Genomic DNA, 16723 nt, shown 5'->3' on the forward strand with positions numbered 1-16723 from the left:
ATTTACAAGGGATTATGTACAGGACAGGGCCACCTGGACCACTGTCAGGGGTATGCACTTTTTAGAAATAATACTTGTAGGTATAACACTTAGCACATAAAATGGTTACATGTAGCATACAACCAGTAACTACTGGTAAAGGGTAAATACCTCCTACGCCACCCTAAACACTGTAGGGAAATCACGCAGGGAACTAGGACCTTATCATCAGGACCTATGGAAGGAAAACCTATCACCTAAGCAAGTCACATTTAGCAAAGGGAAGGAAACCTAAAATAATCACCTAAGCAGGTCACATTTAGCAAAGCCAATAAACCATCAATATTCCTCTAAGCAGGTCACTTTTAGCAAAGGGAAATAAAAGCACAAGGCATTACCTAAGCAGGTCACTTTTAGCAAAGGTAATGACACAAACAATCCTCTAAGCAGGTCACTTTTAGCAAAGGGGATAAAAACATAAAGAATTACCTAAGCAGGTCACTTTTAGCAAAGGTAAAAACAAACATTCCTCTAAGCAGGTCACTCTTAGCAAAGGGGAATAAAAGAACAAAGAATCACCTAAGCAGGTCACTTTTAGCAAAGGTAATAACAAACAATTGCACATGAAACATTAAAACACATTCAGAGGTGCAGGTAGAACATTTGCGCAGAAATCAAATAAGCAAGTAACTCATAAATTGCGCAGGGTGCATGTAGCACAACACTAGAATGGTCCCTCAGGCCAACTGGCCTCGCAAGGGCTGAAATGCCCTGAGTCTCAATGTCAGGGAAGGCTGCACAGGCAGCCAAGAACACAACCTAAACGTAGCAACTGTCCACTAAGTGCTGGACAGTTGTGAATAAGGCTGGGCAACGTTGGAGCCTCGTGGGCTCAAGAACAATGAATGGCGCCCAAGAGCCTCTCTGGGGCTCTAGAACAATATGGCACTTGAGAGCTTCAGAGCTCTTAAAACAATTGTGGGCTGGGCGCCTCGCAGGCTCAAAACGGAATGGCCCCTCAGAGCCTCTCTGGGCTCACTGGACAATGGGGAGCTCGGAGCCTCGTGGGCTCGAAAATGCCGATGTGCCCCTGAAGCCTCTCGGGGCTCCCTCGCACTCGGGGGCGGAACGTGGGAGTCCCTCACGGGGGACTCGAAGACAGATAATGCCCCCGGAGCCCTTGGCTCCCACAAAGAAATGCTGCCCACGTTGGAGCGGCCCTCTCCCAACGGGGCCGCTCGAGGAACTACACAGAACCCGCCCCCGCACTCACCGGGACTTCCTGGTACTGCGGGAGGCGGGAAACACGGCCGGCTTCTCCTCTCCTGGGCGGCGCTGCAGGGGCCGCGGGCGGGGCTCCCCTTCACTCAGGGGAGCCTCGAGGACGGGGCCGGCTGCTTCCTTCGTCTCCCGCCTGGCCTTGTCTCGCCGCCCTCCGCCTGACTTCCGCTGGGGCCGCCAATGGCAGCGCGGCCCTGGGGGTCAGGAGGCGGGACTTCCGGGTCGCAGTAGGCAGCGGCCCGGCAACAGTTTTCACGGCTCCGGGGCTTGCGGCGGTGATCACAGGGCAATGCCGGGTGGGCACCGGCTCGTAAATATAAAAAAAAAACGGGGCAATGCCGGGTGGGCACCGGCATCCAAAAGAAATATAAAGCGAGGTAGGCACTCGCGATGCGCCGTAAATTCGGGCAGATGCCGGGTGGCACCGGCTAGAGTCAAAATAAAGCGCTTGGAGCGCTAGAAGGCAAAGCAAAGCGCTATTGAGCGCTGGGGTAAAACTAAAGCGCTCCCAGCGCTATAAGTCAAATAAAAGCGCTTTCAGGCGCTCTGGCATAAGGTAAAGCTCCAGCAGGGTCTGGAGGCAGGCAGGGGGGCAAGGCAGGGCCAGAGCCAGCACACTGGATCTCCAGGCAGGGAGACAGTCCAAGTGGCGGTCCTCCTGGCACCAGCAGCAGCAACAGCCCCCTCTGGCAGGATCCAAAAGTAGAACAGAGAACAAATTGCAAGGGGACACAGCCCCTTCTTATACTACAAAATCCTTTGTCTTCAGGGTGCAGGGTGGGGGGAAACTAGTTGCAGCTGGCTTGGGAGTACCCTTGATGGCCCAACCACCCCTTTCATTCACTGTGGAGGCTTGGGTCGTTAGACAAACCACAGGGGGGCGGAGCCAGCATTGTGTGGGGAAAAACCCAGCCCATCCAGGACCCAGGTGCACTCCTCCCACACATCACTCATGCTGATCTCACACTCACCACCGGGCAGACCCATCCAGACTTCCTGGAGCCTGGCATGCTAGCCAGCTCCAGCCAATCACGCTCCAGTATCCTTACTGCACACATACATCAATGTCCAGAAGTAGCACTTCCCTTCTAGACACATACATGCCGCATACACCATCTTGCAGCATTCACTCTCACGAGTTCATACATACTAAACTCGAGCCTGCACTCCCCACGCATCAGGAACTAACATGGACACACACATTCCCCATGCATTCCTATGGGAGGGCAGGCCAGCAATACTACACGCACGCACTTTACTCTGGGACACAGGGAAAAAGTGCGCATAGACCCAAAAATCACTACACAGGGTCACAAATAAAAGCAAAAAGATTAGGGGTGAACCTGCCCTAAGGCCCAAGTCCAACACACACAATCAAGTCCTGTATGGACTCCACAAGTGGGCCCGTCCTCGATTCCAAGTACGACTGCTGCTTCACTTTCGTGACCCCCAGGGTACCGGGGTGGTGCATACTCCGCGGCTGGACGGCCGCGTATAAATCAATGCTCCAAGGTGTCCACCTTTGAGTAGCACGCGAACAGCAGCTTGGTTTATGTATAGGTGAGGACGGGGGATCCATTCGTAGATGCCGCTCCGTACGGGATCTGCCCAACGCGTTTCGAAGCTCCATATGCTTCTCTTCAGGGGCTTTAACGGAAGCGGTGTGCGCAACCGCCGACCCACTTCCCCATTTTATATATAACACACCCACCGATGGGAGGCTCAAATGAGACTGTGCCTTCTGGGAAGTGTGGTCCGGGAAGCACACAATCAAGTCCTGTATGGACTCCACAAGTTGGCCCGTCCTCGATTCCAAGTACGACTGCTGCTTCACTTTCGTGACCCCCAGGGTACCGGGGTGGTGCATACTCCGCGGCTGGACAGCCGCGTATAAATCAATGCTCCAAGGTGTCCACCTTTGAGTAGCACGCGAACAGCAGCTTGGTTTATGTATAGGTGAGGACGGGGATCCATTCGTAGACGCCGCTCCGTACGGGATCTGCCCGACGCGTTTCGAAGCTCCATATGCTTCTCTTTAGGGGCTTTAACGGAAGCGGTGTGCGCAACCGCCGACCCACTTCCCCATTTTATATATAACACACCCACCGATGGGAGGCTCAAATGAGACTGTGCCTTCTGGGAAGTGTGGTCCGGGAAGCACACAATCAAGTCCTGTATGGACTCCACAAGTGGGCCCGTCCTCGATTCCAAGTACGACTGCTGCTTCACTTTCGTGACCCCCAGGGTACCGATTGTGTGCTTCCCGGACCACACTTCCCAGAATGCACAGTCTCATTTGAGCCTCCCATCGGTGGGTGTGTTATATATAAAATGGGGAAGTGGGTCGGCGGTTGCGCACACCGCTTCCGTTAAAGCCCCTGAAGAGAAGCATATGGAGCTTCGAAACGCGTCGGGCAGATCCCGTCTGGAGCGGCGTCCATGAGTGGATCCCCGTCCTCACCTATACATAAACCAAGCTGCTGTTCGCGTGCTACTCAAAGGTGGACACCTTCGAGCATTGATTTATACGCGGCCGTCCAGCCGCGGAGTATGCACCACCCCGGTACCCTGGGGGTCACTTAAGTGAAGCAGCAGTCGTACTTGGAATCGAGGACGGGCCCACTTGTGGAGTCCATACAGGACTTGATTGTGTGCTTCCTGGACCACACTTCCCAGAATGCACAGTCTCATTTGAGCCTCCCATCGGTGGGTGTGTTATATATAAAATGGGGAAGTGGGTCGGCGGTTGCGCACACCGCTTCCGTTAAAGCCCCAGAAGAGAAGTATATGGAGCTTCGAAACGCGTCGGGCAGATCCCGTACGGAGCGGCATCTACGAGTGGATCCCTGTCCTTACCTATACATAAACCAAGCTGCTGTTCGCGTGCTACTCAAAGGTGGACACCTTCGAGCATTGATTTACACAAGGCCGTCCAGCCGCGGAGTATGCACCACCCCGGTACCCTGAGGGTCACTTAAGTGTAGCAGCAGTCGTACTTGGAATCGAGGACGGGCCCACTTGTGGAGTCCATACAGGACTTGATTGTGTGCTTCCCGGACCACACTTCCCAGAATGCACAGTCTCATTTGAGCCTCCCATCGGTGGGTGTGTTATATATAAAATGGGGAAGTGGGTCTGCGGTTGCGCACACCGCTTCCGTTAAAGCCCCTGAAGAGAAGCATATGGAGCTTCGAAACGCGTCGGGCAGATCCCGTACGAGCGGCGTCTACGAGTGGATCCCCGTCCTCACCTATACATAAACCAAGCTGCTGTTCGCGTGCTACTCAAAGGTGGACACCTTCGAGCATTGATTTATACGCGGCCGTCCAGCCGCGGAGTATGCACCACCCCGGTACCCTGGGGGTCACTTAAGTGAAGCAGCAGTCGTACTTGGAATCGAGGACGGGCCCACTTGTGGAGTCCATGCAGGACTTGATTGTGTGCTTCCCGGACCACACTTCCCAGAATGCACAGTCTCATTTGAGCCTTCCATCGGTGGGTGTGTTATATATAAAATGGGGAAGTGGGTCGGCGGTTGCGCACACCGCTTCCGTTAAAGCCCCTGAAGAGAAGCATATGGAGCTTCGAAACGCGTCGGGCAGATCCCGTACGGAGCGGCGTCTACGAGTGGATCCCCGTCCTCACCTATACATAAACCAAGCTGCTGTTCGCGTGCTACTCAAAGGTGGACACCTTCGAGCATTGATTTATACGCGGCCGTCCAGCCGCGGAGTATGCACCACCCCGGTACCCTGGGGGTCACTTAAGTGAAGCAGCAGTCGTACTTGGAATCGAGGACGGGGACTCTTGTGGAGTCCATACAGGACTTGATTGTGTGCTTCCCGGACCACACTTCCCAGAATGCACAGTCTCATTTGAGCCTCCCATCGGTGGGTGTGTTATATATAAAATGGGGAAGTGGGTCGGCGGTTGTGCACACCGCTTCCGTTAAAGCCCCTGAAGAGAAGCATATGGAGCTTCGAAACGCGTCGGGCAGATCCCGTACGGAGCGGCGTCTACGAGTGGATCCCCGTCCTCACCTATACATAAACCAAGCTGCTGTTCGCGTGCTACTCAAAGGTGGACACCTTCGAGCATTGATTTATACGCGGCCGTCCAGCCGCGGAGTATGCACCACCCCGGTACCCTGGGGGTCACTTAAGTGAAGCAGCAGTCGTACTTGGAATCGAGGACGGGCCCACTTGTGGAGTCCATACAGGACTTGATTGTGTGCTTCCCGGACCACACTTCCCAGAATGCACAGTCTCATTTGAGCCTCCCATCGGTGGGTGTGTTATATATAAAATGGGGAAGTGGGTCGGCGGTTGCGCACACCGCTTCCGTTAAAGCCCCTGAAGAGAAGCATATGGAGCTTCGAAACGCGTCGGGCAGATCCCGTACGGAGCGGCGTCTACGAGTGGATCCCCGTCCTCACCTATACATAAACCAAGCTGCTGTTCGCGTGCTACTCAAAGGTGGACACCTTCGAGCATTGAGATATATATATATATATATATATATATATATATATGTGATCAAAGCCGCAGGGACGGCCGAAACGCATCGTGGCAAAGCTGTTTTTGGGAAATAAATAATTTTAAATGCTGCAACAAGTTGGTCCATGCCTCGTGTGTCCATTTGAATGATGGAAGCGCTGCTGCTGCGAGGTATTGCAGATATATATATATATATATATATATATATATATATATATATATATATATATATACATATATATATATATAAAACCAACTGGCAGTTGCCAGTAGGTAGTTATAGTTAGGACCTACTTTCCATTGGAAATCAGCAAACATTCTATTTGGAATAACTTTGACGCCGGTGGACGAATCTTCGCGAATTTCTCCAAGAAAATGACCTGCTCCGCTCCGCTCCTTCCCTGAAAGTTTGGGGGTGATTCGTGAAGTGGGGGCTGAGAAAAAAGGGGGTCCCAAAATGTGTTTTCCCATGCAATTTTACATAGGAACCTTTAGCCAGGGCTACAGCCCGAACGGCTGAACGGAATTGCACCAAATTTGGCAAAAAGGTAGAGTTCGGTTCGCAGATCACGCTTTTTGTTAAATGCTGTAAATCCGTTTAGTAGTTCCTGAGAAAATCATAAGTAAAATCATAAGTATATCTTGAGGAGCTTACCGTAAGCTTACTGTACTCCGTACCTTCCCGAGTACGAGCTGAATTCTAATTGGCTGTCAACACTCCTAACCAGGAGCAGAAGAAAGCAGAGAAACAAACGTGGAAAAGGCAAAAAGGGGGCAGGGTAGAAAGACCCTGATGCCCTAGGCCTGCTCAGGGGGTCCCACAAGGACCCCCAAGGCCCAAAAATTATTAATATTTTTTTTTAAATCGCGGGGTCAGCGTACGTACGCGAACTCTGCGGAAAAAAACCCCCTTGGTCTGCTTTTTTAAAAATTAGCCCCCGGGGGGACCAAATCCCAGGGGCAAAATGAGAAAAAAGTGTGGGGGGTCCCAATCCCCCCCACACTGCCCCGGGGACCGCCACCCCCGGGGCATAGTCATTATGATAGTGGGGGGGCATACAGCCCCCCGCAGCCCCGGGGACCGCCACCGCTGGGGCAAAGATATTAATGATGGGGGCCTCTATGACACCCGAGCCCCGGGGACCGCCACCCCCGGAGCTTTGTTACTAAGAATGCGGGGGGGGCCCTGGGGACCGCCAACCCAGGGGCTTCATTTTTTATTTAAAAAAAATGAGTGTGGGGGGCTCAAGCCCCCCCACACGCCCCGGGGACCACCTCCCCCTGGGGCTTTTAACAGGTGGGAGGGGGGCCGTGTGGCCCCCTCCTGGAGCCCTCGATGGCCCTGGTGACCGCCACCCCCCAGGGCCAGCTCCTGCAGTGTCCCGGGGTGCCCACCCCTGGGACACTGCTGTTTGCTATGGTAAGGCGGGAGCCTCGCGGCTCCCACCCTACCACAGCAAACTGCTTTGGTTTTTGAAAGAGAGAGCAGTTAAGCTGCTCTCTCTTTCAAAAATCAAAGCCGATTGCTTTACTGCAGGGGGAGCAGCATGTTAGCTGCTCCCCATGCAGAAAAGCAATGCCGGCTCCCGCAGGATGCGGGGAGTCGGCGGGGACCATGGGGAGCTTGGGGACCCCCCCAAGGCCCCCAACGAGGAAGGCCAGGCTCCGCGGAATGTGGACCCGGGGGCCAGAAGTAGCCCGGGAGGGAGGCCACACAGCCCCACTCCAAATTAAAAGAAAAAATAAATAAAAATCAGGCCCCGGGGATGGGGTCCCCGGGGTCTTAAAGGGGGCATATGAGGGGGGCTATGCAGCCCCCCACCATTAAAAAAAAATAAAGAAAACTCGGCCATGCCCTGGGGGATGGGGTCCCCAGGGCCGGATTTGGCCACGGGAGGGGGCCACATGGCCCCCTCCCCCAAAAATTACATTTTTTTTTAAAAAGGCCGGCCCCGGGGATGGGGTCCCCGGGGCCAAAGGTGGCCACAGGAGGGGGGCAAAGCAGCCCCCTTCCTAATTTAACAATAACAAATAAGAAAATTCCCATGACCCGGGGATGGGGTCCCGGGGCGAGTATGGCCCTGGGAGGGGGGCCACACAGTCCTCCTTCTTAAAAGCATTTTTCTAAAAAAAAACGTGATCAGGAGGAGGCCACGCCCTTCCCTGCACATCTCTGCAAACGCGCCCCCCTGGCGCGTTTGCAGAGGTGGAAGTAATTCCACTTACATACTGGGGGTTCCTGGGGGCCAACTAGCCCACCAAGAGAATGCTGATTTGAGGCGAAATTATCAATTTTTCCTTGTTTCTTTGCTCTTTCTATGTGCGCATCATTCGTCGGCACACATAGAAAGAGCAAATAATCATTAATAATTGTTTATGTGCAGGAAGGTGTCTCTTCCTTCACACAAACAATAATCCCTGCAGACAGGCACACTGGCCACATATTGGCAGGGTTCCTGCGCTGGTACTAGGCAGCAGTTTTGGCGCCATTGCTGGGGGAAACACAGGGGTGCACCATATTCTTGTGAATACGGTGCATCCCTGTGTTTTTAAAATGTCAGAACAAGGTGCTGCCAAATTTGGCGCAGCTCCAAGTTCTGAAATGTTTTAAATATACCCCACAGATTGTTGCTTGGACACCACCACAAATTGCCCAGTCATTGAGAGAAGGGAGGGGACGAGAAATATCACAACGCTATCTGAAGGATACAAAAAGCCTTCTGGCTCTTCTCAAAGACCTAAGCGTGGAAACTGACTCAACTATACTGGTCTCTCTCGGCATCTCTCTCTAGAGCCTTTATACCAGCATTCCCCAGGATGACACCATTCAGGTCATCTGTGAGGCTCTGGAAGCCGCAACATGGGATTTTCAGACACCCAAACAATTTGTGATAGAATGTGCCACACTAGCCCTAAAGAAAAACTTCTTTGAATACAAAGGGGAATTGTACTTACAGTCAACAGGAACTTCGATGGTCAGCACATTGACCCCTAGTGTGGCCGGACTCTATGTCCATGACTTTGAGTGCAAACACATTCTGAACACGAGCAACCCTTTTTCATCCTATATATTTTTCTGGAAAAGATATATAGATTACGTTTTTGTAATCTGGCAAGGATCCGAATGTAAACTATTGCAATTTTTTGACAGGATTAACAGGTGTGACCCTCACCAATTCCTTCAACAGGGAAAAGATGATCTTCCTAGACGTAGTCATAATGAAGTCAGAAGGAAGACTACTGACAAAAATACATTATAAGCCCATGGCTAAGAACAACCTCCTGACCTTTTCTAGCTTCCATCCTATACCTTTGCGACAGAACCTCCCCTTTGGGCAGTATCTCCGCATAAGGCGCAACTGTAGCAAAATGGAGGACTACCACACGCAATCAGTCACATACGAACTGTAATTCGGTGAACGTAGTATACTTAATAACCTGTCCTTGTGGCACCAGGTACTTGGGCATGAACACCCAAAAAATAAAACAACGGTGTAAAAACTAACTGAACATTTTTTGCAGGCTAACCACACAGTGAATGATCTACACTGGACAGTGATGAACAAATCAAACCCGGAAATAAGTCATCTAACATCCTGTTTGAGAAAGAACCGCAGTGCATATACTACCTTTCTACCAATATACAGGGATTTAATGACAATATACCCTGGGGCTCGGTGCTGAGGCGCTAATAGATGTTCACTCAGGTGATAATATCGTTTAATCCCAGCCCACTTTTACTGGTAAACATCATGAAACTAATTAAATGGGGTAGATCCTTCACTGGCTATCTTTACCAAAGTAGTTAGGAAGTGACACATTGCTTATGATCAGTACCACTGTCTCAATAAAGTTTCATCTGTTGTATATTTTTTTTTATGAATTTGGTCTAACTCCTCAATTGTAGCAGACATACCACACAGAATCACATGACTTAATTCTTGGTTTCACATGAGAATACTATTATAAACATTAGGGCTGTTGTCTGAATCAAATGACCCCTTCATTTGTGGTGCGGTCTTTAATTATGGCACAATAGTGGTCTCCACTTAGCAAGTTAACATTGTAGTGGCTGAACCGAGTGCTGACGTTACTGCAACGTTCTAGTTGTTGTGATCCCAGCGCTCCAGCACATACATGATTGAAGCGCAATCATGTCACCACGTTAGCGCAAACATACGGTCCCCCGGCTGGGCACTTCCTTTATAACCTCCGCAATGAAGGACGCGTTATTGGGAGGAAGCAGGCAGGTGTCCAGCAGGCGGCAGGCTCTGAGGAAGTAAGTACCCTTTGCCCACGGGTGCCACAGCATGGGTGATGTCTCAGACCAAACTCCTAACTATTGCTAATACTTGGTAACTTTTTTAACGTATACAGAGTTTGACTACGAGTCCCGCCCCCCCACCCCCCACCAGGACTGATGTAGTGAATTCAATCTAAACTTCACGTAACCTTGAACAAGTTATTATTTCTGCAACTTGATCCTGTTTATCTAAAACTGTGTTTTTCTACCGATCATGCACCAAGACTGCCTTTGCCACAAAACTCAGTGATTTAACCCTCTATGAGTTTTGTCAGTGGCAATGTTTTACGGTAAGGTTTTAAATACTATATTGCCGGCATACACCGGAGTAAAACGGCAGAATTATATGCCTGTTTCCCTAAACTGAAGGGTCTGATGCCATTGAGCCTAATGAGCACATCATGGAAGGAATTAACAAATGAGTTGTGATACGGCAGACACATTACCTGTCACTATCCTTATCATTTCATTTTAATTTGCTAGCAATTTCTGCTGCTGTATTTTTGAAGAGCATAATAGATGGCATGCACGTAAATCACTCAATGTACGATTCCAAATGGGCGTATTTCTATGTTTTGTGTGCCCCGTGAATTATGTTGTTCGTTTGTCTTTTTTGTTTCAACAGATTCAAAGGCTTTCAGAAACCCTGAAGGCTACATAAGAACCGTGAGTTTGCGCGGTCCATTACTCTACAGGTTAGGGTGCGCCTTAGAGAGCGCATACCGACGTGGTGGTCTTTTTTGGTCCTGACGAATGATTCACTGCATATACCAAGAAGCAGAAACATGTCCACCATTTGTTCCTTTGCACACTGGTCTACTAAAACCAGCCTTTACACATCCAACACACTTGTTTTTAACAGTGCTCAGTTTTCCACCATTTAAAACCCAGGTCTTTGGACTCTTCGTGGCATAACAGTACAAAAAGTGTGTGTTTTGTGTTAAATGTCAGTAAGTCTAGTTTGTCCTTTTCCTTATTTTTATCCCACTATAGGCACAACAGGCACCTATAGTAATTTGTTGACCAATAGTTTGTCACCTGTAACCACCGGTCACTTTGCCTCTGGATATGGAGAAGTAGACTACCAGAAAAAAAAAGTGTCTTCTTTTCTTTTACAGGTTGACCAAAAAACTTCTTTTCTGTGAGGTACATTGATTTACCGGCACTGTAATTTTCACTTTTTATTGAAAAAGCTGATACAAGTTAGTGAAACGTGAGTAAGGTGGGGATTTGTGTCACCCCGTCCTGAAGAAGGTGTTTTTACACCGAAACATGTCGATGCACACAGAGAGGAGGTAATGCACATTGTCTGCACCACAACCTCCCCCACTTTAATTTTAACAGCACCAGCCCGGGGGCATATTAAATATTTTTTAGTCACCCCACGAGCCAGGTGCTTTTTAACCTTCACTTAGTCTTAAAACCTCACCATACACTCACATAAAAAACATCCCCTCACCTACACCACACATAGTCCATTAAGTGCTCCCGCGTATCCGTAGGTCGCAGCACGCCGTACTCCGTAGAGGGGTACGATGACCCCGATGATGAAGCATGACACCAAGGGGCCTGTTGGTGTGTGAGGGGACCTAAAAACAAAGAAGGTGTTCCCCAATTGTTGAGGATACACCCAAAAAACAAGTGGATTCTGACTGTTTATTTGCACAGTTTTGTATTGTCTGAAGTTTGGTGAGGATGGTTTCGGGCGCGCCCAAATAAAAGGGCGTTTGCATAGTCCAGCCGAGACAGAACAAGGGCCTGGACCATGACCCTCTTAGCTTGAAAAGGGACATGGGGAAGAACCTTCCGGATCATTTTGAGGATGCCAATGCATGTGACCGCCGTCTTCTGTGCTTGTATCTTAAAGGTAAGATCTTGATTGATCCAGACACCCAGGCTTTGTAACTGTGTCTTGGGGGTGGGGGCTAAGCCAAGGGAGGTTGGCCAGATTGCATTTAGATCGAGGGGAGAGTGATTGCCTAGAATCATGATCTCACTTTTTTTCCCGTTCAACATCAGGAAGGACTCATTCATCCAGCCAGCAATTTCTTCCAAACATGGATGCAGACTGGGGGGGAGCTTTTAGCTCTATTAAGCCCGATCACCAGTTGCGTGTCATCGGCATAGGTGACTATGTGTACTCAAAATGGTGAAACTACCTCTGCCAGGAAGCATGTATAAACGTTGAATAAGGTGGGGCTCAGCGAGGATCCCTGGGGAACTCCACAACATAGGGGCATCTGCTTATAGATTACCTCATTGTCAAAGACCTGGACAGATCTCTTGCTCAGGAAAGACTGCAGCCATGACAGGGCAGTTCCATTGACACCCAATTTTCTGAGTCCGTGGACCAGAATGCGATGGTTTATTGTATCGAAGGCCGCGCTGAGGTTGAGGAGCGGGACCACAGCGGGGCCTCCGGAGTCAACAATCCTTCTCGACTCTTCCACTACTGATATCAAGGCAGTTTCTGTTCCGTGGAGGGGGCGGAAACCTGTCTGAGACCGATGGAGAAGTTTATGAGTTTCAATGTATGAGGATAAAATTGTGTTGAAATATTTTTCGGCAATTTTGCTAACCCCTGGGAGTAAGGATATTAGATGGTAATTCCCCAGGTTGGAAGGCTCAAGGCTGTTTTTTTTTTAAAAGAGCCTTTACCATGGCTTCCTTCCAAGGAGGGGGACCACTCCAGAAGAGAGTGAGGAGTTAATCACTTCTAGGATGACAGGGGAGACAACACTTGCCACCTGTCTCAGAGTCTTTAAGGAGGCAGGGTCTTTGGGTGATCCACTTTTTACCTGAGTCAGAAGGCTTTCTAACACAGGCATTTCCATCATCGGAATGGTGCTCAGAGAGAACTTATTACTGCAAGTTTGGAGGGACAGAGCGCAGTCCTTAATAGGGGGAAAAGAGGAGAAGATAGTTTCAATCTTATTAGAGAAGAACTTTGCTAGGTTATTGCACCATTCACCTGAGGAGTCAGGGATGAGTGGTGGAGTAGGAGCTCTAGAAAGAGTTTTGGCAATAGCAAAGATCTCCCGGGAGGGGTTAATTGCTGTTAGGATTTTATTTTCGTAGTAGGCTGCCTGAGCTATTTTGATTTTGGCTTTATATATATTAATGCTTTCTCTATATTTCCGCTTCCTGTCAATAGAGACATTTTTTCTCCACTCTCTCTCTAGTTTTTTGCTGGTTTGTCTTAGGCCCTGGAGTTTGGCGGAGTACCAAGGTTTCCGATTACTTCCCATCTTTGCTTGCGTCCTTTGTGCGGGAATGAATGCGTCTAGTGAATTTAGAAGACAGTTGTTGAGGTTGTTATTGGCCATGACCGCATCTGAGGACGGCGCCGGTTTGGTTTCCCCTAAATATGTGGTCCAATGTTCAATTGATAGTTTGGTCCAGGGGCGTTTAGTAGAAAAAATGAATTTAGTGTGTGGGACCATATGTGGAGGTGCCCAGGTGAAGGGTATAAGAAGGTGATCTGAGCAAGGGACGGGGATGGGTTTCTCTCGATTTAGGTGCTCCACATTTGAGAAGATGGAATCTAGTAGATACCCTCTTATGTGGGTGGGCTCGCTGACTTTTTGTGTGAGTTGAGAGGCTGCTAAATCCACTGTGAATACGTTTGCTGGTGTTTGTAGAGGGTCATCAAAATGGAGGCTAAAGTCCCCCAGTAGAGTGCAGATGGCCGAAATACTAGCCAGATTTGCTGCTAGGTCAGTTAAGGAATTGCAGAATACCCCTGAAGGACCCGGGGGCCGGTAGATCAATTTGCCTGAAAAGGTGAGGATTGGGGAAAATTCGATGGAGAAGACAGCATTTTTGCAATCTGGCACAGGGCTGTCGGTGATCCGGCAGGTCAAACCATGTTTATAGATGATGGCTATCCCACCCCCCTTCCCCGTGGGTCGGTCTAGTCTCTGTATGGAATAGCCCAGGGGGAGAGCCTGAACGAGGTGAGAATCAGAGCTAGGAGTAAGCCATGTTTCAGTGAGAAACAATACCTCAGGCATTTCTTCTTCGAGAAGGGAGGAGATTTCTGCTGTGTGTTTGGGTAGAGATCTGCAGTTGAGTAGGAACATTTTAAATTTCCTAGATTTGAAAGTGTAAGAATGAGGGTCTATTGTCAGATGGAGTCCGCAGTGGGAACATTTGTGATGGTTGCTAGCGGGCTGGATGGAATTTTTACATATGTTACTTTTAGGACCTGCTAGGCTGCGTAGTTCTTCCATATCATACTGAATCCGCTGAGAGGGGCGAGGGGCAGGGGGTATGGCCCCTGGCCCCAGTCAGATGCGGACGGGTGCAGACGGGCTTGCCTTAGGCGCGCTTTCGGCGCGCCAGCTGCGCATCCAGTCAGGCATCCTGAATAAGGAGGAGTCAGCCCCGGAAGCAAGGGAAGGTAGTGGGAGGAGCCAGGTCCCTCCGCAGCAATCAGCAATCAGCTGTGGCGGACCGGGGACCGGCTGTGCAAAGAGGCAAAGTGAAGGTGAGTTTGGCTGTCCGTTATCCCTCCAGTTTTAAAAACAATTCCCAAGTTAAAAACAGAGCAGTTCAGCAAACCACTTAAAAATGCAGCGAGGCTTTCACTGTGTTCACCGGAGCTGGCACAGAAGCAGGTACGCGCTGCAACTACTAGCACGCGTTCTGTTAAGCCCCTAGTTAAGAGGAGTCAGCCCTGGAAGCAAGGGAAGGTAGTGAGAGGAGCCAGGTCCCTCCGCATCAATCAGCAATCAGCTGTGGCGGACCGAGGACCAGCTGTGCAAAGAGGCAAAGTAAAGGTGAGTTTGGCTGTCCGTTATCCCCCCAGTTTTATAAACAATTCCCAGGTTAAAAACAGAGCAGTTCAGCAAACCACTTAAAAATGCAGCGAGGCTTTCACTGTGTTCACCGGAGCTGGCACACAAGCAGGTACGTGCATTGTAATGACTTGCGATGTAATGCCTGCATTGTAGTGACATGTGATGGAGCAGGGGAGAGACAAAAAATATTGTGTACCCCTTGAAAAGTCATTTTCTCATAACTGTAATAATTTTAACTTTGTGCAGCATGGAAACTAATCAACCAAGTGCACATAAATATAGACACGACACGTGGGGAAAATAATTGCTGATTTGCTAAAGATTAATTTACTAATAAAACAATGAGTCACACTAATATAGAGCTGTGTTATTGTAGATATAATTGAATAAATGTGTGTATTTGTGCTTATGTTAGAAGTTTGTGTGACAAAAAGAATGCAGAGGGTAAGTAAATGACGCCTATTTGTGTGTTTTTGCTAGGTAACTACTAACAGGGAAAAATTTGAATGGTGGGAGGTAAACAGAAGGGCTAAAATTATATATCTAACTTCTGTTGTGTTTGTTTTCATATTAGTTCCCATTGAGGCCTGCGCAGCCTAGTCTTAAAATGGCTGTTTGAACAAGACAATAAAAAATTGACTCCGAAAAGATGGCCCCCACGCATGCGCGGAGTAAAAATGAGAGATGAGTGAACGGCCTATGCTCAGAGCGAGAGATGTCAAGTCCAGCTTGGCCTATGAACGGGAAATGTGCCAAAGGATGACTGCATCTAAAAGCCTGAGAAAGGAAGAAGCTGAAATTTTTTATGTATAAAAGATACAAGAAGTGAATGACAAGTACAAATGTGAACATTAAGTCATGAGAAAGCCTTGGGAATGACAAGGCAAATTTGTGAACTGGTTTGAGCAAGGAGGACATGAGGTGATCATCACCACCCCTGTAATGGACCAATGAGAAATTAGTGCGGACCCTAAAAGTTTCAATTTTGAGTTAGGTAGTTAGTGAAAAAGGGTATAAAAGAGCTTGCGCGAATGAGGGAAAATGTTGGTTCCGTGGATTTTATTTTGCACCACGACATGCTGTCGGTTTGAACAATTTTATGGTGCAAAAGACTTTGAAATATTTTTAGACTTTAAATTTTGATGGGGCAAAGAGAACGATCGCGGAAATTTATGTCGGGAGGGAGACATCGAGGAGGCTAGAAAGACAGTCAGCTTGGGAACCTGTTTCATGCAGTTCTGTCATCTTCCAATGACAGATTGGTAATATAATTTCTAATTTTTCATTTCTTTGACTGAATTTAATAAATGCTTCAATTGTGCTTGTCTAAAGAAAATGCTATTTTTCCTTTCCTAATAAATTTAGATTCATTTCTGTAAAATATAAACTCAAGACTGTTTTTATTTAGAATAAAAGTCATGACAAAATGAAATGCTTAAAGTGAATGGGAAGATATTGTGATTGAGCTGGACTTAATCGCCATCAACTGACTTCTACTAGTTGGTTCATCGACCAAATAGCGGAGTATCTTGATGTTTTATTTCTTATGACTATTGAATAAAATGTATAAAGATAGAATTTAGGTTATTAAGGTACCCCGCTTATCCAGCAGCTCACCTTCTTTAGTCATTGATTATGGGGCAGTGAATGCTGATGTGTAAATGTGTGACTTGCGGTGTCATGGGCCCCACCGATGAGTAAAATAGTTGCTCCTAGGTTAGTGAGATGAGTTGGAGGGTTGTTTGGGATCCGCACTTCATCACATGCATTGTAATAACATGCGTTGTTGTGACATGCACTGCAATGGCTACATTGTAATGACATGCTATGTAAAGGATGTTGCGATGTAATGACTGCTATGT

General features: G+C 48.6%; 1 long non-coding RNA gene across 1 annotated transcript in view; it reads left to right on the plus strand.

The window, feature by feature from the left end:
* The window catches only part of LOC144818211 (uncharacterized), a 195626-nt gene that overhangs the window by 129153 nt on the left and 49750 nt on the right, over positions 1–16723 (plus strand). The gene's annotated exons all lie outside the window — the stretch shown is intronic.

Source organism: Lissotriton helveticus, chromosome 1_1 (assembly GCF_964261635.1).
Source record: "Lissotriton helveticus chromosome 1_1, aLisHel1.1, whole genome shotgun sequence".
Classification (NCBI taxonomy): Eukaryota; Metazoa; Chordata; class Amphibia; order Caudata; family Salamandridae; genus Lissotriton; species Lissotriton helveticus.